Source organism: Stegodyphus dumicola, chromosome X2 (assembly GCF_044657685.1).
Source record: "Stegodyphus dumicola isolate Sdum_Otavi_A_Nest chromosome X2, ASM4465768v1".
In the NCBI taxonomy this organism is placed as follows: Eukaryota; Metazoa; Arthropoda; class Arachnida; order Araneae; family Eresidae; genus Stegodyphus; species Stegodyphus dumicola.
The window spans coordinates 94,011,783-94,035,693 of NC_140781.1; the positions used below are offsets into that span (position 1 = coordinate 94,011,783).

The 23,911-nt window shown below is 31.7% G+C and overlaps 1 protein-coding gene and 1 long non-coding RNA gene across 3 annotated transcripts in view; one reads left to right on the forward strand and one right to left on the reverse strand.

The window, feature by feature from the left end:
- LOC118188517 (CD109 antigen-like) overlaps nt 1-21,987 on the reverse strand; it is a 219,487-nt gene extending 197,500 nt beyond the window's left edge. The window contains exon 1 of one of the 2 annotated variants that reach the window (XM_035358967.2): nt 21,858-21,987. The gene's annotated coding sequence lies outside the window, so the exon portion shown is untranslated. Of the gene's footprint in view, nt 1-9,374; nt 9,585-21,857 lie in introns of those variants that run through there. The other variant, XM_035358957.2, reaches the window with a different exon arrangement.
- Nucleotides 1-22,434, forward strand: part of LOC146992825 (uncharacterized) — a 33,892-nt gene extending 11,458 nt beyond the window's left edge. Inside the window, exons 2-3 of the long non-coding RNA XR_015038996.1 lie at nt 292-414; nt 21,765-22,434. This is a non-coding gene — a long non-coding RNA (uncharacterized LOC146992825). The remainder of the gene's footprint in view (nt 1-291; nt 415-21,764) is intronic.
- The last annotated feature ends 1,477 nt before the right edge of the window (nt 22,435-23,911 follow it).

A 23,911-nucleotide genomic window follows, 5' to 3' on the forward strand; every position in this document is an offset into this window, starting at 1 on the left:
GAAACCCACGAAACCAACAATGTAGCCAAACCGTTCACCTGATCGAACTTCCAGTATCTAGCACTCTGAATCACTCGGACGCTGGTGCAGATTTCATATGAAGAGAAAACACTAATTTGTTATTGCTGTCTCAAGATGTTATTTCTTACATCTGCATTTACAATGATTCCTCCTATTATTTTTCACACCATAGTTTTCCTCTTTCCTTCACAGCATACTGCATAATCTTGCACCTAGTACTTATTATCAGACAATAAAAAAATTGTAGATGATAATAATTTATATTTTCAGCACCTACGTTTAGTAGCTACAACGGCCATCGCAAGATAATTTCGTTCATCAGCAGAATTGGATTGAAAACGATTCCGAAGTTTACCATGAGACAAATGGAATCCATATCAAAACCTATTACGGGTAAGCTGAAAATTTTGCATATTCCTTTGATCTTTGAATAATTTCAAATTTTTAACAGTTTTGAAAAAAATCTAGGTATTTATTTTTTCTGATGATCCTCAATTTTCAAATAAAAGATGAGGTTGTTCTCAACTGAAAATTAAATTGCATGACCTGCATTGATAAAGAAATCTTACTAACTCAAGTTCGACATAACTTAGGAAAAGATACAGGAAAAGAGTATCACTGAGACAAGAAACACGATGTTGGAACTGTCGCTGCGCATTCACCGTTTTCATAGTCATTGAGTATAGAGTAAGGTTCTGTAGCATAAGATCAAGATTCGCTGTAAAAGATTATTTTGGGGATTAAATTTACCTTGTACATAAGTTTTATACTAAAATTTGTACAGTCAATATTCACTGTAGTGACCGCTCGTTACAGCGAGGGTTCCATTCACCGGGTAGTATACAAAGAGCTTCAACTGGTGAAAGTATATAAAAGTCTATTTTCGTTACTGCAATTATTCGTTATAATGTTATTTTTCTATAGACATGAGAGATCGTTATAACGAGCCTCAAAAGTGCATTAAATTTTTAGGTATAAATTTTGAAAGAAAAGATAGACAGCGCAAATACGCTATTGATTCCAAATGGTACTGCTAATGATACCAAATGAAAGCATTTATAATATAGTAATTTAGATGAATTATTTTCAAATTTTATATAGGAAGTCATTATTTTAGTTTCTATTTGAGAGGAAATAATTTTTACCGAGAACGTAATATGTTTTGATTGATTACTTATTGTAAATATACATTTAGGACTACTTCTGACTTTTCTAGTTTAATAACTCATAAATGAGAGAAATAAAAGTTAATGGAATTAAAATTTCTGACTAATTACTTACGGACATTCTACAGCATAGATTTAAAAAAGTGCAGTGCAACCGAGTTCTTTTCAATGAAAGTATGTGTATGAACTAGATGTCTTTGCTATGTGGGCACACGATAGAAAAACTGTACAGTTTTTCCTCTGCATTCTCAGGTGCAATTTTATTTTCTAACTAGATTAGCTCACTCTCTCTTCTCTAACTTATTATACGTCAATTTAAGAAGTTCGAGGAGCTCTTTCACGTGCTGTGAAGTTTCCCAGGCTCCTAATCATTAACGTATGTGATACTTTCATTACATTTTATTGAAATTTAAAAAAAATAATAATAAATTTTAATTTAAAATGTCAGTCTCATATTTCAGATTATTGACTTATGGACCGATAGCATTCCTCGAACTTCAGTTTATGAATCTGTGAACTAAATGCTAATGGAATGGATAATGCAAAAATATCAGTAAAATTCTAAGTGTAACTAACTTCGACGGGTAAATAGCTTATAGAAGAAAAGATAAATTTCTGTTTTTTTAATGAATATGAGATTCATTTACTTTAAACATATAACTTTATTAAATTATTTTCATGTTTAAATTAAAATTTAACATGGGCATAAAAGGCATAAGCCCATTGTTTCACAGTTCGTTAAATCATTTTAGTAATGAAGAGGAAAAAACTTCAAATATTTCATGAATGATAAAATTCACAAAAGCGTTTCTCAAATCAAAAATAAGTTTTAAGACTTTTACGTTATATCAAGCACATTGTTTTGCGTTAGAAATAGGAAAAATATAGTAGCAAAACTGAATATCAATGTATATAAACCATAGTAATTGGAACATGTGAAATATGAACTAAGTTCGTAGTTTCGATTTTGTTTTTGCAGATGGAAAGTAAATCTTTCAACCATGGGTCAGACCAATTTCAAACTCAGACAGCATGTCAAAAGTTAAAGGAAATGTGTAATGGGTACATGGCATCCTTAAGTATCCGGACAACTCTACCTATTAGTTGACTTGTGGAGCCATGACATATCAAAAACAATATAATAAATGACGAGCGCTGTGCTCATGCAGATTTACTTCTTTTCTCTTACTCTGACGCCTTCCTTTTTATAGTCGTTTCTTTTACATGACAAATTGCTTGTGCCTTGAATAAATTTGTGTCCGAGAACATAATACAGGAAAATTCCAAAAATATTTCCGCCATTTTGAGAAAACAATAGGAGACTGCTCCAACAGATCGCACAATCTTCTACTGTCAGACAGAATTAAATACTGCAGGTATAGCTAAGGCACTGGAAAACCGGAAAAAATTGCAATTTTGTTTCTCCCATTTCAACACAGCTCCTAAAACCTGATATGTATACATATATATATATACCTGTGTTTTTGCACTGGAATGCTTGAGACTCCATTTAAAAAAATAATAACCTTTTTCAATAATGAGAAAGTTTGGCCGGTGCATACCTAAATAAATTGAACAACTAACACTAAATAAACTGAAACTGCATAATAAATGATAAAACTAAATGGTAAATACTAATATAGCACTTACTAAGAAACACAAAATAAACTGAAACTGAACAATAAACTACATAAATAAACTAAACAAGACTTGTCTAGTCGAAGTTCCTGCCATAGCTGAAATATAAACCAATAAGAAATGGCGCAAATACTTATCTTTTCTTTTAAATAACAATAATACCAACTGTTACCATTTGATAAAAACTAAATCTATCATTTAAATAAAATTTAAAAAAACACTGAGAAATCTGCATATAACTTCAGTCACAACTTGCTGTGATAGTCTATCACTAGCTTTGGTTATGGTTAATAAACAGGATATCACTCAGGTAGATGAGTTACAAATTCTGCAATAGAGGTATGTAATATGTAGTGCTAGCAGCGTCTTATAATAAGTATTTCTCTTTCCGGTCATCTAACCGAAAATGTCGAGGAGAAAACAATGCAAAGGAAAACGCTGTAGTAGAAAATAACATGGAAGAAGAGAAAGCTAAATGATTACAGTTCTAAAATATTGCGGTATAAAACATCGTGGTAGAAAATAAAGCGGTACAAACACATCGTCGTACAAAACATTATGGTAAAAATAAAGCATCTACGAATCATCGCATGATAACATCGCAGATATGAGATTTCCAGCTGAAAATAATTCGTTTTCCTGAGTAATGATTTGCAAGTACAAGAAGAAGTAAGCAGTAATTTACCTCTATGTTTCATGTTTTTGCATTAACTATTACATTTTTTAGATAAAATAACACGCCGAATAAGCATTAATTTAGAAGTCAACAAAAATCAGCGTTAAATTTTCAAATTTTAAAATGTAAACATTTGAAAATATAAAGCTGATTTTTGTTGTTTGACTTCTAAATTAATAAATTTTTACCGAAAAAGAAAGACGGAAACATAAGAAATGGAAATCTGGAAATTTATAAAAATTAATGCTATGCACAGATATTGAATGAAAATGCTGTGCATATAGTTAACAGAAATTTTTCAATGTCTCTAACTCTCCTACCTCTGTCCTAGCGTATAAATAAAGTAAAAACCCTATAGTAATAATTAAATTTGACAGCAACATATAGATCACAATAGTCTACAGTTTTTTCACGTCTTCTTATTACTTTTTAAGGCGTTTTGATATTATTAAATGACAACTGTGTATTTCATTTTTATTCAAGAAAGAAAATGAAATATTTCTATTTTCCTCTGCTTTTCAACAGAGCTGTGTTCAAAAATTTCGGAATTTTTAGAATTTCTGTATAGTTTGCATATCCTCCTTTAAGTAGAAGTAAATATTTGTTTAACATAAAACAAGGGAAGAAAGAAAGAAAAATTCAGAAATAGATAAAAATTCAGGTTAGATATTTGATTATCTTACACATTTATGGCAACGTTCAGGAGCTAAACTTAAATCTGAAGGATCAGGACTACGAATTTACATCCCCTTCCATGATTCAGAGAGAGAGAAACTAATATTTGCATAAAAGAAATGTAACGCCATTTGAGGGCTTCATGGAATAATATCATTTTATTAATTTGTTTACAACATTACCATTTTTGTTATTAATAGGTAATGTACTTTATGTTTTTAATAATTTATGTACTTTGTTTTCTAATAGGTTATGTACTTGATGTTTTTAATACATTATGTACTTTGTTTTCTAATAGGTTATGTACTTGATGTTTTTAATACGTTATGTACTTTATGTTTTTTAACATGTTACGTACTTTATGTTTTTTAATACGTTATGTTCTTTGTTTTTCAAGAATGTCAGGAATTTTAAAATTCATTTAATAACATTTTGCTAACTATAGCTTTATAATAAAATTTTAACCTCAATTCTGCAGAATCTGTAAAGTTACACCCCAGTTACAATTAATCTAAACACTGGGTAACCTTCCTTGTCTATCAAGCGAATTCTTATGTTTAACATAGAATCCAATAGTAACTGCAACAAACGTAAAAATAATTGTGTAAAATAATTATTTACACTTTAGCTAAAGTACATAAACTAAAATATTTAACAGAAATTTAATATCCTTTCAGATGGCTTGAGCATACAATTGTAGTTCAATTATTTGCAAAGTAAATATTAAATTAAAAACTAAAAATCAGGCTCCTGTGTTAATGTGCCTTCTACCGTAACTGGCAGCTCCCTTAGAAATAAGAGCTAGTGTAACGGCAGGCTAACGTGGCTAGTCAAAGTTACGCCCTCCTAAGCAACGAATATTTTTTCCTCTTAACAAATCTCGCTGCTTGTTTAAATACGATTCAATTTCATTTTTGGTGGAGTTGACAGAATGTAAAAATGTAGAAAAGACTTAACTTAAGAAGATAATGTGTTAATTAAAATAAGCCTTATAAATCTAAATTGAGTTTTATCAACATTATTTATAAGAAAAAATTACATCTGATTTTCAAGCTTATCATAAAATCCTGTTCACAGAGTTACAAGCTGTGGAATGGGAAGAAAGCTATAAAATCTACAGAAATTAATCAGTGAGTTTGAGAACCACTGATCTCCATCCACACTCTAATTTTACATACGATAAAAAAAACTGAAATTTTTAATATCAAGCGAGCATAGAAGGGTAAATTTCATTTTCAAACTCAGCTTATCTTCTTAAAATTCCTCAATGTCGTTCATGAAAAATACGAATTCTCTTAATTTTCAGATAATCTGGTTTGTCGTAGAATAAAGATCGCTAGTTCACATCTTCCAGAATAATGCTGCTTAATATACCTTGTATAATAAATAAATGTTAAACTCATGTAAGGAAAGTAATATACATTTACCTTATTATAAAGAAGGAAAAAAAGAAAGAAGAAAATTAAATTTTATTTGTTATAATTATTACTTGTAAACTACTGAATCAATATCTTACAGATGTAGAGAAAGCATAAAATGGGAAAAATATAATTAACAAAAAATTATGAAATTTTAAAAATATATGTATAATATCGCAAAACTGTTAAGGAGTATAGTTCAGAAGCCTCCTCTGGAGTGTTACTGGTATGACCTTTCTTTAACGGAACTGAGTGTTAAAGTAAGTTGTTTCCCCAGGAAATAAAATTATTTATCGCAAATAGGTTTTTTTTTTCGTACTTCCGATTTCCTTTAAATTTCTTGACGCGAAACCATAGACGTTATAATTTACAAATAATTATAAATAACGATTATTCAGCCTTTCATAAATTTCCGTGTAAAATTGCAAAGCTTCCTTTGGGATGGATTCCAGTATTTTATATAAATTATTGAAATATTTGATGAATGTATTTCCTTTTTTTTGCGGTTAAACAATTCTGAGCGAACTCTTTTAGTACATCGCAAATTTTAATTAATAACATTATCAGTGGACATAGCAAGTTGAAAATCATCAAAGGTCTTTCACAGTTCTCTATTTCTTAATGCAGTACACTTGCATGCATTGCACAAGGCGCGTTTTCTTCTAACGAAGGAAAAACTGAAAAATACTGGACTTTGAGAAAACGGTATACGGTTGATAGGTAAAAAAAGTATACGGTCAAAGGAGCTCATGTTTCAACTAATTAAACATTTTAATTGAAGTTTTAATAGCAGATGGTTTTCTAACTTACACTGCATGAAGACAGTCTGCGCAACGTCTTATACTGTGTAGTTTTATTTTTTTAGTCAATACTGAAAGATATTTTAAGACATCTACTAATGATACTATTCCTCGAAAACAAAGAACTGATTTACTCTTACGTTACGATCATCTTCATTAAAGTTACAGTCATGGATAATCTATTTCTACAATATAAACGCAAAACAAAAGTGGTCTTTACACTCTGTACATCCTATTCTACGTCGATGGGCTTTAAAATTTGCTTACAGTCCCCTGCTCATATTAGCTGATAATTGTTAGTGAATAAACAAATAAATCTACCGAGGGCTTGAGTTATTTTTAGACCGTATAGACTTTATTTAAATTCCTGAATTAGTCAATGAAACATAAGTTCATCTAATTATTCTCAAAAAAATTAATAAATCTGCTACTTAGCGGATATCATAAATTCTTGTCAAAGAATGTCTGAAAGTTTTTTTTTCAAGGCAACCAAATATTAAAAAAATTCTTACATAAGTTAAATAATAAAAACTATTTCAAACTTCAATAAATGGTATAAAGCTTTTTCATTTAAAAGTAACTGCGTATCAACGACAAGAATTCTGATTTTACAGGAATCAAAATTTACCTTCTTGTAGTTTAGCAGTTTACTCAGCAAATTCAGTTAAGGTTCGAAATCTACTTCTTGTTCACACTTTTTGTCTTATTTCTTCTAATTACGGAAGAAATATAAAAGCGTAACAAGTAAAATGGTGCATTTTTTTTTTTTTTTTTTTTTTTTTTTTTTTTTCCACATGTTCTCATTTGAGAACAAACACCAAAAGCTAACTCACGTAGTTTTTCACTAAAGAAACATTTGACTACACATGCATAAATCTAAAAACTAAAGTTCGTTAATTAATTGTTAAGCAAATAAGCTGATATTCTTATTGGAATTATTTATATATTTTTTGGGGGGTTGCGTCAAGAAATTAGAACTACGAAGAAAATCTATTTATGATAAATATGATATATTTTCTAGGGAAGCAACTTACTGTAACACTCAGTTCCCTTAAAGTAAGAGTTGAAATGAAAGAATTATTATGTAAACTCAAAAAAGATAGTTATTTGAAAACTTTTTCGCAGGTATAAGCACAAGTCAACATATGTTTCTCAATTATTTCAATAAAAATATCAGTTTAATTTTTTGGTCCTGGAGTTTTCCAAGCAAATACTGAAAGTCTATTTAAAACTAAAGCAATATGAAAAGTATTAAATACTTTAGGAATGTATCAAAACTTAAAATTGTTACATTAGTTACATCAACTAATTTATTGATTATTTTTTATTATTCATTAATTAATGCTAATAAAATACTGATTAATTTACATCAAACTTTTTAATTAATATTACCTCAAAACTGTTAAAATTACAAACTGTTCGAGCATACGACGATTAAAATCTTGAAGACTTCCAGAAAATACAGTAAAACAAACACCAACATAAGAAAAATTGCCTAATTGTCGTGTTTAAGCAGAATTTAAAAAAATACCTTGTTCTATACTACAGTCTTAATTGATATTTACGTAACCAAAACCGTGAAAAAAAAGATAACATTGAATCAATGAGTAAGAAAATCAAGTAATTTGCCAATTTCTTAGGTCAGCTAAGTGGACCAATTTTTGAAGTTGAATAGATACTTCACATTGAAAACAAGGTATCTTACTGTAACCAATATATAGACTTTAAAGTACATTGTTCACGAAACAGTAGCATGATGTTTATACGAAAAGTACTGATAGATATAATTTCAAAAATTACGCAGTTTTAAACAGTATTCATATATAAACTTGTTGTTAAACATACTTTGGTCCAACCCTGCTATACGCATTTATTTCTGCTTTTTTAGTTCACAGAATTAATTCTGATAAGTTTTCCGGAAATAGTTATCCAAAATAATTCTTTTTTCAGTTCAGAATGACGAAATTTTAGAGTAATTTTTCAACAGTTCTGCTACAAAGTAGATTTCTTGGTTTTTCTTGCCATCTGTAGATAGGGAAAAAAAAAAAAAAAAAAAAAAAAAAACATGAAAATAAAATTCCTGATATCATATAATATTAATGCGGATGACTGTTCCCGTTTCACTTTTGCTCTGATACTGAATTTTAACGCACTGTAAATTAGTACGCTTTGCATCCACACTTCAGAATTACTCTTGATGACATAACATTACATTCGAAAAATACCCTGTATATCTCAAAAGTTGGAAAATATGTTATTTTGTAATTTCACATTCAACGAAAATTCATATTAGAAAATAATTATATTATGCATGTTGTATGACAGAAAATAATTATTAAATAAATATTACCTTAAAATTGTTTAAACTCGCGTAATTTTATAGTTTGATAAACATTCGATTTGTTTTTGCTGAGAAAAAGATGATTTTAATTTTATGTTTAAGGAAAGAATTAAATTTTATGGAAATCGTTCTTCAAACTTTTCATTACGTTTTAGATCACTGAAAATATAATACATGTTTGTTAGTTTAATGCAGACATTAGATTACAATTTTTTTCTCTAAAATTCTGCAAAAATGTCGGATATAATAATTGCTAAGCTCAACTTTTACCTATAATTACTCACAGAAATTTGTTACAAAAGTTATAAAATTGGTATAATTAGTGGTAATATAAAACATACGGTATCGAAAACTTTTCTATGAAAATATATATATTAACGGAACATGAAACAGAGAAATTCATTTACCTTGGGGATAAAATTTAATCTTTCTTTTTTACCCCTCCCCCACTTCGCTACACAATTTAATTGAATTATTACAGTTTTTCATGTATTATTATTTCATATACTATTAAAAAATTTTCAAATTTAATTAAATATATCGAATTAATCTTTTATTCATTGCCACATTAATTTTTAGGGGGAAAATTCATTTAAGATTATGTACATGAAAATATAAGCGAAAGTCCTCAGAACTTACTATAGGTATGGTTTAATCCTCTAGAAGAAAGCCGTTGTTTTGTAAGATTCTCGTAACACCATGTGAGACTTTTACTAACGCATAGAGTCAGAGCAGAAGTGCATCTGGACTGTAAATAAACAGAAGCGCCGCTCTACGGAAATCCTTTGCGTGGACGCCGTCTGCGCAAGTCGGAGTGCGCACGCAAGCCCTTCTTGGACTGTCCGTTTTTGCGCCTACTAATAGAGTTGCTTGGCTACTTTGTTAATAAATAGGTTATTCCTTTGGCTCTTAAACTTTCCATTGATTCCTCACGAAAAATAAGGTTTTATAACAGGTTTAACGATTTATTCTTCCTAAGAATAACAGAAAGAAAAGAGAAGGAAATGAGAGGGACTAGGGCAGTAGTTTCAAAACTAATCACTTGAATCTGGAGAATCTTCTTTCACTCGGCTTAAAATCTCACACATACGGTCGAAAATGTTAGGAAACACAGTGAAAAAAATGAAGAAGGGGAAAATTCTGGAAATCTCTTAATGTTATGCGCAAATGAAATTTGCATATATTCTTTTTTCTTTTTGTTTTTCAACATTTTACGTCTTGACATGTCTAGCTCCAAGGCATCAGTGGAAGACTGCGAAACAAGCAGAACAGTCGCATATATATTTATGAATTTCAGCAATGAGGACAGTCAATTAATTTCTTTATTCTCTTCGCAAACTGCCGATAACTTTCGGTGAATCCTATAACAAAAATGCATACGCTTAGGGGATAAGTAAGATTTAAGTCTCTCTTTTGCTGTTCACAAGAAATTGTCAGTATTGCTGTTTATAAGAAATTAATAAAATTCACCCATTTATTCCATTTGAAGTTTCTACGTGTCAACACAACATACACAGCCAAACTTCGTTACCGCTTAAGCCCGCAAAGCCCAGCCCTACAGTCGCTAATATTAGGGATCGCCAAAACTAGCCTATAATTATACAGTAAACTTATCTTAAAACATAGGTGTTTACAGTATTTTTCTCGGAACAAATTTATCACAACAATTAAATTTTCTTAAACTTGTGAGAATAATTTCAAAATTTGGTTCTGAGGATGTTATTTTTGCAGGAAAGGAAAACAGGAAAACTTTTACTGGTGGAGTTTCTAAAATATGGCAGCGATCAATGCACAGTAAAATTTTATTTTAAGTAATTTCGGTTTCTTATTATTATTTATGTGTTCCGCCCTAAGGCACTAACGGAAGAGAGGGATACCTTCGTGGAGAGCTTTCTAAGGGAAACTGGCTCGTATTAACACGTTACACGAGGGGAAAACCACGAAAATATCCATGCTGCCAGTCCGTTCGCGGGATTCGAGCCTCGAACCGAAATACCACTGTTCAGCGACTTTACCGCTTGGCTGCCGATGGACCAGTAATTTCAGTTCAACGGTATATTTTAATCTTTAAAAATATCCTCGCATTTCTCTTGCATAAAATTTCAGTACCATGAATGTACTTGATAAGTGCACTGAAATTCATTGCAGTAAGATTTTACTACATTTTCCTGTAAATGAGTAACTGAATCACTTAAAATAAATTTATATCTAAAACTCTGAAAACTTTTTTTAATTAAAATTTATTAATGTGAGTTCCGTTAATGTACATTTAATATTAAAATAAAATATCAACTTATTGTTTTTCTTTATTAAAAACTATAATATCTAGAAAGTTCAATAGTTTTACATTAAAACTAAGACAGTGGACTATGTCGGAGGCACTAAATAATACTGCGCTTAGTATTGCAATTCGTTTAAATCGAACCCTGGTTAAAGCTCCTCTACACAGCTTTGAAACTTTAAATGATTTAAGGTCAAATGATAACTAATTGGGTTAAAACCATAACGTAATTTAACATGGAATAATTTATCTGTCAGTGTTTCGTATGCAAATTTTTCATCTTCCTCTTCACTACCATAAAAAACATTTATAATATGATATGCTCTCCATGTATTTATGAAATACACTTTATTCAGCTCTCTTAATGTTATTGCAAATATGAATTTTCTTCTCTTTCATTTATTTCGCTGATTGTCAAAAACATTTCAAATATTACATTTGATTTTAGCACAAGAAGCCGTCTTAATTGTTTCTTGAATGCGACTTTCTTAGATGCCTCATCCATTAAAAATTCTTCCATTCCTGTCATTTAGGAAATGTATAAGATAATATGCAAGAGATAAGATAAAAATATATGCATTGTTTATAAGGAATATTTTATTACCCGCATAACCAAGGGCTTTCATGCGGTTCAAAAGAAATTAATAATCATTAGATAACTATTGCGATTGTTCCTGCTCCTAAGTGTAACTTGTGGCAAGGATAGACATATAAGCGACTTATTGCTATGTCTAAGATGAAACAGAACTTAAGAAGTATATAAAAGACCCTTTTATTCAAAACCCAAGATAATTTAACAGATAACAAGATATTTCCTTGTGCTTACAAACCATCCAGCATTTATGTCGTAACTAAATATGAATTCAGATTGAAACTAAGTGAAGACATAAGTTAGCCAAAGGCTACGCAGAAATGATTAACGTGCAAGTTAGCTGAAACCTACACCAGCGTGGCAAGCATTATTGACAAAAATAAACGCAACGCCAAAAGCAGACTGTTATCGAAGAACTGCAATTAGTAACGTGGCCTTCAGCGGGCGGAACACGCTCTGGGTAAACAACCTGAAAACTTCCCTTTAAATACTATTTCTTTCTACCTCATTTGAATAGGCGCAAACTAAAAATTAGCATTCTGGCAGGAAAGCGGAATGTGTGAATAACAGTAAAGATATTTAATTTAAAATAACCAATTAGATAAAAATAAATAAACTCTTACATGGCAATTTAAAAATAGCTAAAATGTATAGTTAAATGTTATTTTGTACCTCAATAATTACATTAGCACAAATATACATGAAAACTGCAATGTGAATATCGCAGCATGATTTGTCATTGTATTTATTGATTCGGAAATCTAATTTGCTCATAAGAACATATTCAGTTATTAGAAACTAGAACATAGGAGCGCACCAAAGCCCGGCTCCAGTAATTTTTTCTTTTACAGCGGATTTTTTAATTCTACCCGAAAATCCTCATTCAGATAAGTTCTCGTACTCTCTCTTTCATTTTCGAATTATATATTAGATGATGGAAATGCGTTTTACCTAACTTGCTGAGGAATAATTGTCATAAGTAGAGGAGATTTCTTTAAACTGTCCAGCAGTCGCTACTTAATGACAGGTGAACGTCTTTAAAATGAAAAAGGACATAAAATATCACCCGAAAAATCCATACTTAGGCAATACAGACTGTTCAATCAAATATATTGTTCAAGCTTCAAATGAAAGCAAGTCTAATTTTTAATCAACAAATATATACTCATTACATTCCCGCCATTTTAAATTACATGTCTGCCATTACCATTTTAACGCCCAATATCTGCGCTAAAATTGTAGAAAACTATTAATCCCTATGTGATGCATAAAATATTTAGATAAAAAGTACACTTCGGTTATACTTACGAATATATATTTAAAAATAATTTGGCATTCTCTTTAACTTGAGAAGGATGTAAAAGGCCCTTTTATTCAAAACCCAAGATAATTTAACAAATAACAAGATAGTTTCTTGTGCTTACAAACCAGCCAGCATTTATACCGTAACTAAAAATGAATTCAAATGAATATGTAGGTAAGTTTTTCTGCAGCCAAACTGAAACTGGTCGCCTTGTGCAAAACCCAGAACTGGATTATAAAAGTACAACGAAATAATGAAGCAATTCAGAGGCTGTTCACACATTTTTTAGACGATGTATATTGTATTCACAAAACTAAATTACATAAAACTCTTGTGTTTTAAATGTTCTATTTGACATCCCTTATTCTTAACTATCTTTCGACGCCACAATTTCCAGGATAATAATGCCTTTTGAAGTGGCAGAAGAGGTATTCTATCCCATTCCTCCCGAACAGCTTTTCGAGAGTCCTGTTAGGGTTTGAGGGACAACGTTTGATAATGCAGTTTTTAAAAGTCCGAAAGCACAAAAATCCATAGGTGACACATCGGGAGATTTAGTAGGGATATCAGTGAAGGGTATGGCCTTGATACCAGTTTTTTTGTTCCATTTCTTTTAGGAAATTTACAGTGGATTTTGATGTCTGACTGCTAGCTTTGTCCTGATGGTGTCTCACATATTGATGGCACTGTGAGTAAAGCGATGGTATTTCATTCAGAAAAATTGGCGATAAAATATGTTCCTGATAGTATTTGGAGTTAATCTTGACATTTTTTTGCACTCTCTTTATTTTTAACTTGACATTATAAGAAAAACCAGCAACAATCCCTTAGATTCATGAATCCCTTAGAAAAACTTTCTTTCAATTCTTTAAACCATGTACTTAAATTTTTTTTCTCCTCTTTTATGATAATAAATAGCTCTTTTTTTGTTACAATCATTTAAATACACCCATGCTTCATCTATTGTGACAATTGTTTTCCATTTTTCTTTGGATAAGTGTTTCTCATATAGAATTCTGCAGCGTGTCCTGCGTTGAGCGATATGCTTTGGAAGAAGACGATGCACATTACGTTTTTTGGCTTTCTTAAGATTTAAATCAACATTTATCATTTTATTTACAGTGGACACCGAGCATTTTAATGATTTTGCAACTGTCCTTTGACTAGGGTGATTTTCTTTTAACATTAAACAACGTACCTTTGCAATAGTCGAAGATGTCCGTTTTTTCCTTGGATACTTGTTTGGAATTTTTGTCCCACTTGAAGCTCCAATTTGACTTTTTTTTCCTTTCTTGTTGATGATATTACCTATCGACGCTTTAGATATCACAAAACCATGACTCTCACATCGTTTTTGGATAACGGAGTATGCATATTTCTCTTCGGAAAGCGCGTAAATGTAGGCTTCAAACCACTGCTTTGTTAAATTCGCCATTTTGAATAAAAACAAAACTTTCAAGCCACGGACGATAATTTTGACTTTTAAAAACATAGTACTATTGCAATTACTTCTTTTGCAGCAAACGATTTTTTATTACCGCTTACCAAAATCGTCTAAAAAAATGGGCGAACAGCCTCTGTAGGGTTGGACATAAAATGCATAAAGTTATGAATACATGAACACATAAAATTACTAATAACCACTCCTTTAAAAAATAATCTGAAAGGTCGAAACAGGATAGCTGTTAAAATCGGGAATAATATGAGCATTTTATGTCTTACATCAATGGATGTAATTATCATGGTTAAAGGGGCGAAAATATAAATAAAAACAAAATTAATTTAAAGCTTAATATTTTCAATGAAACTAATACATTAAAGTGAAGTTCATCGTCTAATCAATTTGCTTATGATATCTTTTATAAAAAGCATTAAAAAAGAGAAAATTTAAATACAGGACATTAAACTAAAACGTTCTCACAATCATATATAGGTATTGGTACAGGTAAGATACCTTTGATAGTTACAAGTAGAAGTCAGGCTTACTCTGCAGTGCAATAGGTGGTTGAGGTATTGCTGTACCTAGCTAACTGTTAAGCGTCTGTCCCAGTTTGAAATTCCAAGAAATAGCCCTCGGGCACGGTTCTAAGGTCTCCCATCCATCTTCCTCTGCAAGCAATTTCTCTTAGATGCTTTCGTCTCGCCGTGTATTTTGAGTGCTTCTTTGAAGCACAGACACTAAAAACATATATCCACACATTCCTTCTTTGTAATTCGAACTGAGACCTTTTGGTGTGGCATTCAGGGAGATCTGACAGCTAAACTTCATATCATCAATTCAAATGTTCCAGACCCAGATGAAGAAATTTCTTCTAAAATCGAATTGATTTTCAAACTCGAGAGAGTAAACTTGAAACACTGCCCAAAAACACACTTCCGTTTTGTACAAAAGTGTCTGGCATAAAGCAGCTAATCTTCACTTGAAATGTGCAGGCCTTCAGAAAATTCTTCATAAAAACTGGCATATTCTCAATGACATTAGTGCCACACAGGTCTCTCAGAATGCCATGCCTCCATGTCTTATCATAAGCCTTCTCCATATCGAAGAATATCAAGACTAAATGATTTTACTTTAAAAAGACCTTCCAAATAGATGTTTCCAAGTTTGGTTACAATTTAATTCATATTAGGTATTAAAAAGTCTCTCTTAGAGAAAGTGGTTACAATGCAATTTATATTAGATATTAAAAAAGTTTGTCTTAGAGAAAGAAATACGTAAATTAAAATGCAGCACATTTTATGATTAATTTGTCGATTTACATGTTCACTGTTAAAACACTTGAGACGGAATTGTTTAAAATACGGCCACTTAATTAAAGTGTCAGACATCGACAATGCAGCATTATAACGTGTGCAAAGATGTTCATATGCGGATTTTAATAGGTACTGCTTAAGTTGCACGAGAATGACTTGTCTTAAGGCGCATCAAAAGAGCTTCCTCCTTCTGGTTTCTAACCACGTGCTAACACTCTGTTCTAGATTTTGCTCTTTTAAATTTATAGCTTACATTCATATCCCACTGAAGTTGCTATTTATAAAAGATTTCCTCAGAATGAGTTTTTTGGTACTTTAATTTGGCTTTAGTGTCTCAAGTTTTCTAAAAATCCAGTCACTTAACGGAGCTACAATTTTGGCCTAGCTTTTAATATGCCAGTTTGGCATAATCATTCTTACTTGAGTAAAAGACGAAACACCTTCGCATTTATTAATCATTGTTCATTGAACGGGAGTTGGTTTGTTCCTCTTGAAAAGTCAACTAATTTCCGATCAATGACGATAATTACTTGGTTTATTAAATTTCTTTTTCAAAGTTTGAATTTTTGTTATTCATGATTTAAATTCAAGTACCCTTAAAAAGTTTTTTTTTCATAATTTACATTTAAGTTCCTTTTAAAAAACAATTTCGCTGTCAACTTGTTATCTTTTATGTTATAATTAATGGAAACCTAACAGTATTCGTGGAGGTTTAAATTAATATTTAATTTCATATTTTCGTCAATTAAATAATTATCCAGCACGGAATATGCTTCTAAACATGTTAAGGCACTAATTCACATGTATCATAAGATTTCACTAACACTGGCAGCACAAAACAAATCCTTATATGAAAAATCCCTAGCATTCAAAATATTCTGTGTGAAAATTGGTACATTATTGCATCAGCTGCTATTATAAAGGTTCTGTAACTTAAAGACTTCCAGGAGTAGCTACATTTTTTCCATGTCGTAAATTACAGAAACTAAATGATTTCTCTTTGAAAAGTCTAGAAAAAAAAAAGGAAAATTTCTATTCCCAAAAAAAATTTCTAAAGGGAGCATATCATCAGTTACCACTCTACATCCATGAAAATTACTCTTCTAGGGAGATATTAAGTTACTTTTCTCCAAATACACGGAGGTTTATCATTTTCTCAACAATTTGCAGATGCAACTCATAAGTCAGATATTCAGATAGTTTGAGGGATCTTCTCCTCTTTTCTTGGCTTTAAAGCTGATAACAGCTTTCTTCTGTGGGCAAGGTAAAATCTGTTTCATTCTCCCTTTTTTAAAAACAGCAGGAAGAACAATCAATGACTTTCGTGGTAGATGCCACATCATTTCTAAACTAATAGCATCAGGAACGTTTTGAACTTACCTATCTAATATACAGCTCTCTGCAATTGAAGCATGATAAAATCACCATTATAATGCTCCGAGGAAAAGTCGAATGCAACAGGAAATTTCTTAGGTCGTAACTTGGCAGATAAAAATTCTGTCATTAGAGACGGAAACAATAGTTCTACTCATAGTATTTGCAAGCTCTTCTGTGGCTCTAATTGCTCACCAACTTTTTTTTTTTCGGTACTGAAAGAGAATGGTCACTATAATATTCCACATGCTTTTGTCCTTCTCAGATTATTTTCATTTGCATAGAATTTATCATTTTTGACAAATAGGATTTCGGTGAATCCTGGCGTCTCACTTTTCTTGCCTTTGCTTTAGCTGTTTTAAAAGCCACAATGTTAGGTAACGTGAAGCAGCATCGAAAGATGCTCGCTCGTCTACTTTACTGTCTGCAAGTTTCCTACTACACATTTTTCCACCAAACTTTTAGATATTTTGTTAGCCTTTATGATGATGATTTAGGCATAGAGTGTTTGCGCCTTAAACAGAGTTTTTGTGTTATGTTTCACAAACAATGTTTAAGGCAACTGATCAATCCTTAGCTTATCCACCGTTTCTTCATTAAATAACCCACGAGCTGGAAAAGATTCCTAGATTTGTCCTAGAAGTAAATTTTCTGGAATCTAGAAAGATGAATATTGTTACCTCTTGCGACAGACTCTAAAGATTGGAAAATAGTCACTACTGCATATGTCAGTCTCTACACTAAAGGAACGATGTAACTTAAAGGCTGGGGAGCAAATGGCAAAATCTATCAAAGGAAATGTCCTTGAGTGCTGGCTGACTTTTGCACATTACTGGCGTTACTGAGCAAATGAATACAATGACCATAAATCAGTTGTTCGCTCTGTCTTCCATTTACACTTGTACCTCAGAGACTTTTACGCAAAGTTAAACTTCTAGTTTTTAAGAAAGAGATGGGCAGCTGTTCTATTAGGTCATCTAACTCCCTCTGACTGATACATGGAGGTAGGAAGTAAGGCCTCCATGGACTTTCTTACCTCCATGGACTAATGGATAATAAAAGGAGCACACAGAAATCGGTCTGTGGTACTACAGCTTCGAGATGCATTGTCAAAGAGAATACAGTTGATGAATAATCATGGCAAGATAGACGAACCTTACCTTCACACCATCCTTCCTTATAACAGAATATTTCCAAAATTTCTACGAATCTCTCAGTTTCAGGGAAGTCTCTTTTACAGCACGGGATAAAATTTGTGAAAATTTACCTAATTAAAATTGAATTCATATTCTACATCAACACGCTTTATACAAAAATGTGTTAAAAGTTTAGCATGTCACATCCTGCATTATTAAACTTATAAACTTTTAAATGTAATAAGATCAAGGGCTTCAAACACCAGATAATTCGTAAAGTTTCTTTAAAATATCGAATCTAAGTATATAGGTATTCCTTGCCATAAATAAATTCGACGACTCCCGAAAAGTCCTTGAGCGAGTACGGATTCATTTAAATATCAAAAATATTATAGACTTCCCTGAGTTAACTGACTGATATTGAATTTATGATATTGTTTTTACTATAGGTATCTTCACATATTTCAACAGTTTTGACATGATATTGCAATGTAAAATTTATAAGCCTTTGAAAAAAGTTTAAATGGATTTGAATTAAAATTCAAGTTGTTCCCGAGATATTTATTACCACAAAATTTATATATTCGCACAAAACAAGGTAAATCCCTTTGCAAAGATATCAGACAGTGAAATTAACAATGCACGAAAATTGAGCAATTTTCGAAAAAGCGAAAAAAATTTGGTGATAGTCTGTGAACCATTTTCGGTAGAAACTGATAGTGCACCGAGTGAGACTACAACTTCAGATTACAAATTTGCGGTGGTGTTTTAGAAATTTGAGATAATTTCACAGAACTTTAAGAAATCTGTAAAGTTTACAATATCCTTGTGGGGATTTATTTAATTTACTTAGCAGTTATTTCATGCTCAAGCAGCCTTTCCTATGGTTCTTGCTTTCAACTCAAACTTTCTTGCCATAATGTAAATGATCTAGCTCGCGTGTATTCAGTGAGGTAGAAAGAAGTTAGTATAAGGAAAGGTTTTGGAAAGTGAATTGACAGCGTGTTCTGCCTGCTTGAAATCCACGTTAATATGTTTGATTCTCTAGCGATTAGATTTCTGTGGCATTGAGTTATTTATGCAATTAGGCTTGTTTCCGCGGACTTGAGCGAATCAGAGCCAACTTGCGCGATTTTGAACCTATCAAGCCGTTAAGCTAAACTTAACTCCATTTAATTTTAATCATTACCTTTTTGAGTTAAACCAAAAGTGTTGGATTAACTCAACTCACGTAAGCACTGTTCGGTGCCACCTGTGAACTTTATCTGAGTAAATAAAGGATTCTTTACACCTTTCTCCTGACTTTGTCGTAGTTCGGGATATTTCCTTAAGCAGTCTTCTAACGTCTAGCTTTGTTTATGATACCAAATCATACGAGACGTTATACCCTTAACTTAGACAAATTCGACAAACTTAAAGATGTTAATCAAAAGCTGTTGGTTTCCTCTGGATCAACCAACACATGAGAATAAGTACTTTCTATCGTGAATCTCAATGAAAACGTTTTACGATCAAACATCCTGTATGATCATTCACAGACGGTTTTAAGAATAACCCCTTTAAAAATTTTTAAAAATTAGGAAGAATTAAACAACATCCATTATTCTCACTAAATAATTGAGTGTTTAAAAATTTACTTTTTTTGTTGTTGTTGTTAAAATTCACATCACTTGATAATAACAATTTACAGTAAAATTTCTCTCAACCGGCAACAACGGGGCATCACCGATTCCGGAAAACTGAATTTCCAGAAAGTAGCTGCTGATGTTTTGTGTTTTGTGATACACCGTGAAGGAGTTGTAGTAAGCAAAGTCCGTCGGTCGTATTTTTTGATCTATCAGCCACAATTAAATAAACATTATCTAAAATTAAAATACACACAGGAAAACAGAAAGGAAAACAAAATTAAGCAATTTAAAATTCTATCATCATATAAAAGATACGAATCTCTTAGTGTGATTACATAAAACTTTGAATCTCTGTCTGCTTACATCACAGACTTTTTAAAAATTCGCTGTGTATACAGTGAAACTTTATGTTATTGACATGGATAACCATTGATTAGTAAATCTTACGAAAGTCTGTCTTTCGTCAGATTCCTTCCATTATAACTCTATTGTCCTGCGTGTCGTCTCCATCTTCCCATCATCCTCTTTCTCGTTTCCCAGTACATGTCCAATTATTTCGTCTTTATCCTGAGAGCGGGAGCCAGAAACAGAACCTTCTACATCCACCCAAGCCTACATCTCCTGATCACTAGCACTAATTTTCTCCGAGCATGTAACTAAATCCGAGATGTCGGACAAGTTTTTAAAACCAAGATAATCTTCATCATTTGACTCGTCTATGAACAAGATCATAGACTATTTACGTCAACAGTGACATAAAGTAATTTTTCCCCCAGGCAAGATACAGAGTAAATATGGGCATCGTTCAGTGTAAATTATTTCTGAAACTCAAGAATACTACCTTCGAAGATCACGCATTAACATATAAAAAAGGAATGATAGCTCATATTGATATTTTGATTAATTAATGGGTTGGATTTGTTGCTAAGTTGAGCAGCAGAAACATAACTGAGATATTGCACGGTTTATATTAATTCTAGTTTATCTGAGTTACATTAAAGGATTTATTGACATGCTAGCACTTTGATCAAAAACAGGATATAGAAGATTCTTAGATAAGTCAAAATTCTTATCCAAATTTGTACTTAATGACATTAAATTTACCGCTCAGAAGGAAAGGTCATATAACAAAATGAAGTAGTTGCAATTTCATAGCTCAGTAAAATTTTAGTCGGTCAGAAAATATGACCATATATGGGACAATTTTAAATAGGGGTTAGGTGTATACCTAATTTAACAACCCTCCTGCATCCTCTTTGCCCAGAATCCTAATAAAAATTTAAAAATATTATACCCAGATAACATAAAATTTTACTGCAGAGTGAGCACCGGGGCCATCATTAGAAAGTCTACGCATAAAATATTCATAAAAAGTGTTCGCCACGTCAAAATCGTGAAATAAACTATCTCGCATTTCACAGCGGATGTTCATTACAAATCAGGAATGGGTAATATTATTGCGGCTACATTCTTTGCCATTCAAGAAATTAAAGCTATTGCTTTTATAGATTATGAAGAATTTCCTAGGCACAAGTAACAGATTTTGAGTTAATGATAATATTATATGGCAGCAACTCGTTACAAATAAAAAAAGCAGCTCCAAAATTGAGAAATACATAATGATACATCTACCGGTAGAACATCATATTTCAAACCAAAGGCGATTAGACAATAGTGTTTTAACTATGTGCATGATTTTCATGATACAGCATTTATTCACTCGCACGACCTTAAAATTAGTCCCTAGTCTAAGAAAAAGAGAAGCATAACAAAAGTAAAATTGAACGACAACAAAGGGAAATCCATAGTATAAGTAAATCATTTCAGCAGTTTGGAAGCGACAGTAAACTGTAAACACTGCAACAATCGACATCACAATAGTGTCGCCATCTATTGGTGAACACGGAAAATGATTTGAGAAAATTTAAAGTTAGTGTCCTAATGACTTTCTCTCCCACTAGATGGTGCCACATTACTGAGAAAGTACGTGCGGATTGTGTCAAGGAAATTCTTCAGTTCTCTTGCGTAAGCATAATTTAATGAAAAATACGTACTTTTTACTATATTTTATCGCCTTGTATCTGTGTTTATTTTCATCTGATGATCTGCAAATATGTCTTTCATGTTAAAAATCTTTCATCTCAGTCGACTCAATCGAACGCAGTTCGCGAAGCGGGATCCGGCACGTCTGCGCAATCCCAGAGTATGTCGTTAGCCAAGGTTCTTTAATATACTAAGGTTAGGCCAGGAACGGAAAAAGCGTGCCATTGGTTGCTGGTAGTGACGTCACCCGGGAGACAAGACGCATCGGCCGACGCGTCTGCTACATGATTTTGGTAATGGAAAAAATGTAAACTAAAGCAAAATGATCATTTTATATGTGGTAGATACACCTGAAGAACCTGAACACCTGAGAAAATGTTTATTTTATGCACAGAATTCGTACCAATGCTGAAAATAATTGTAAACATTAAATTCTTTTCGTAAAGGAAAGCATTAGAAAATGAAAAACGATATTTAAGTTAATTAAGGGAAATAAATATTGTAAAACAAGGTATTTTTCAATATTTTTTCGTAGTATTGTTTGCACTAAATAAATCTTGTTGAACAGAACACATGATGGCATAACTGCTAAGACCATGGTAAAAACATAATCAAAAAGTATTATTCTATTTATTTTCATTGCTCATGCACTTTTTTTAATACAAATGAACTTTGACATTCCATGAGAAATATATGATCGTGATTTCAGTTTAAATTACATATCTCAAGCAAAAATATATATAAAAAGATTTGACTTAACAAATTCATATTTAAATACTACAAAATTCTACAAATTTCTTAATATCCGTCATTATACTTTTAAATAGTATACTTATCTCATTCTTTTTAAAGTGAAAAGTCACTTCATACTGATTCACTTCAGATTTTAGCAGAAGTGCGTATATTTTCAGTATAATCTAAAAGTACTCTTATAATCCCTTACACTCAACAAGATTTCTATATAACATTTATCCTGACGTGATTATTTGCTATAGTAAATAATCTTCGATATTGGCATCCTATTCTTCCTTCCATACATTAAAAATGGAACAATTAAAATACATTTTCTTACACATATACGCACAATTATAATAATAATAAACTTGCCCTACATCTTAGTTTCGGCCCACCAGCGGCCGAGCGGTAAAGTCGCTGAACACTGGTAGTTCGGTTCGAATCCCGCGAACGGACTGGCTGCATGGGCGTTTTCGTGGTTTTCCTCATGTGTAACGTGTATACGAGCCAGTTTCCCTGAGAAAGTCCTCCACGAAGGCATCACACCTATTGCGCAATTAGCTTTAGTGTGCTTTGCCATAATTAAATACACCACCACATCTTAATTTCAATTCAGCCTGTACACAAATTAAATATTTTTAATTACTAATGTATTTTTATCAGGTTGTTTCTTAAAATACTTTTGTTATACTCGAAGTATGTGTTCAATATTGAATTATTTTTCTTTCTCTTATAATTAAAAACAAGTTATATGAAATCAAAATTAAAACATATGCAGCAGTTAAATAAAATTGAACCGAATATCTTACTTACTCTTTCGCTATTTGTATTCTGGCATTATACACAGATTTGTTTTCCTTCAGGTTCAAGCATGTGTAAGTTATATCAATTAAATTACATCACACATACCTGTATGCATCAGTTAAATAACACTGAAGGAAATATGTCACTCACTCATTCGATGTTTGCATCATAGTGTGGTCGAGAAATTGTTCTTTCCTCACGGTGAGGCATGTATCAGTTTACTTAGTTCGCAAAGCTTAACCCAGACGCTGCTTCAATACATAGAATTACGTTTGGGATGTAAAGAAAGTAACCAAAACATGTGAATGAAGTTGGATACTCGAATTTATTAACTAATCATTCAGGTACTCAGTATTGATAAACATGACACTGAGTTTAAATATCTCACTACGATGTCTCATACACAAAATGAAGATTATGATAAAAAATTATTTAAAATGAGAAATTTTTCAATTTAAAGGTAAAATAGCAGTAAAATGAAAAATAAATGTAAAATTACATCACAGTTATGCATGAAAACTACATA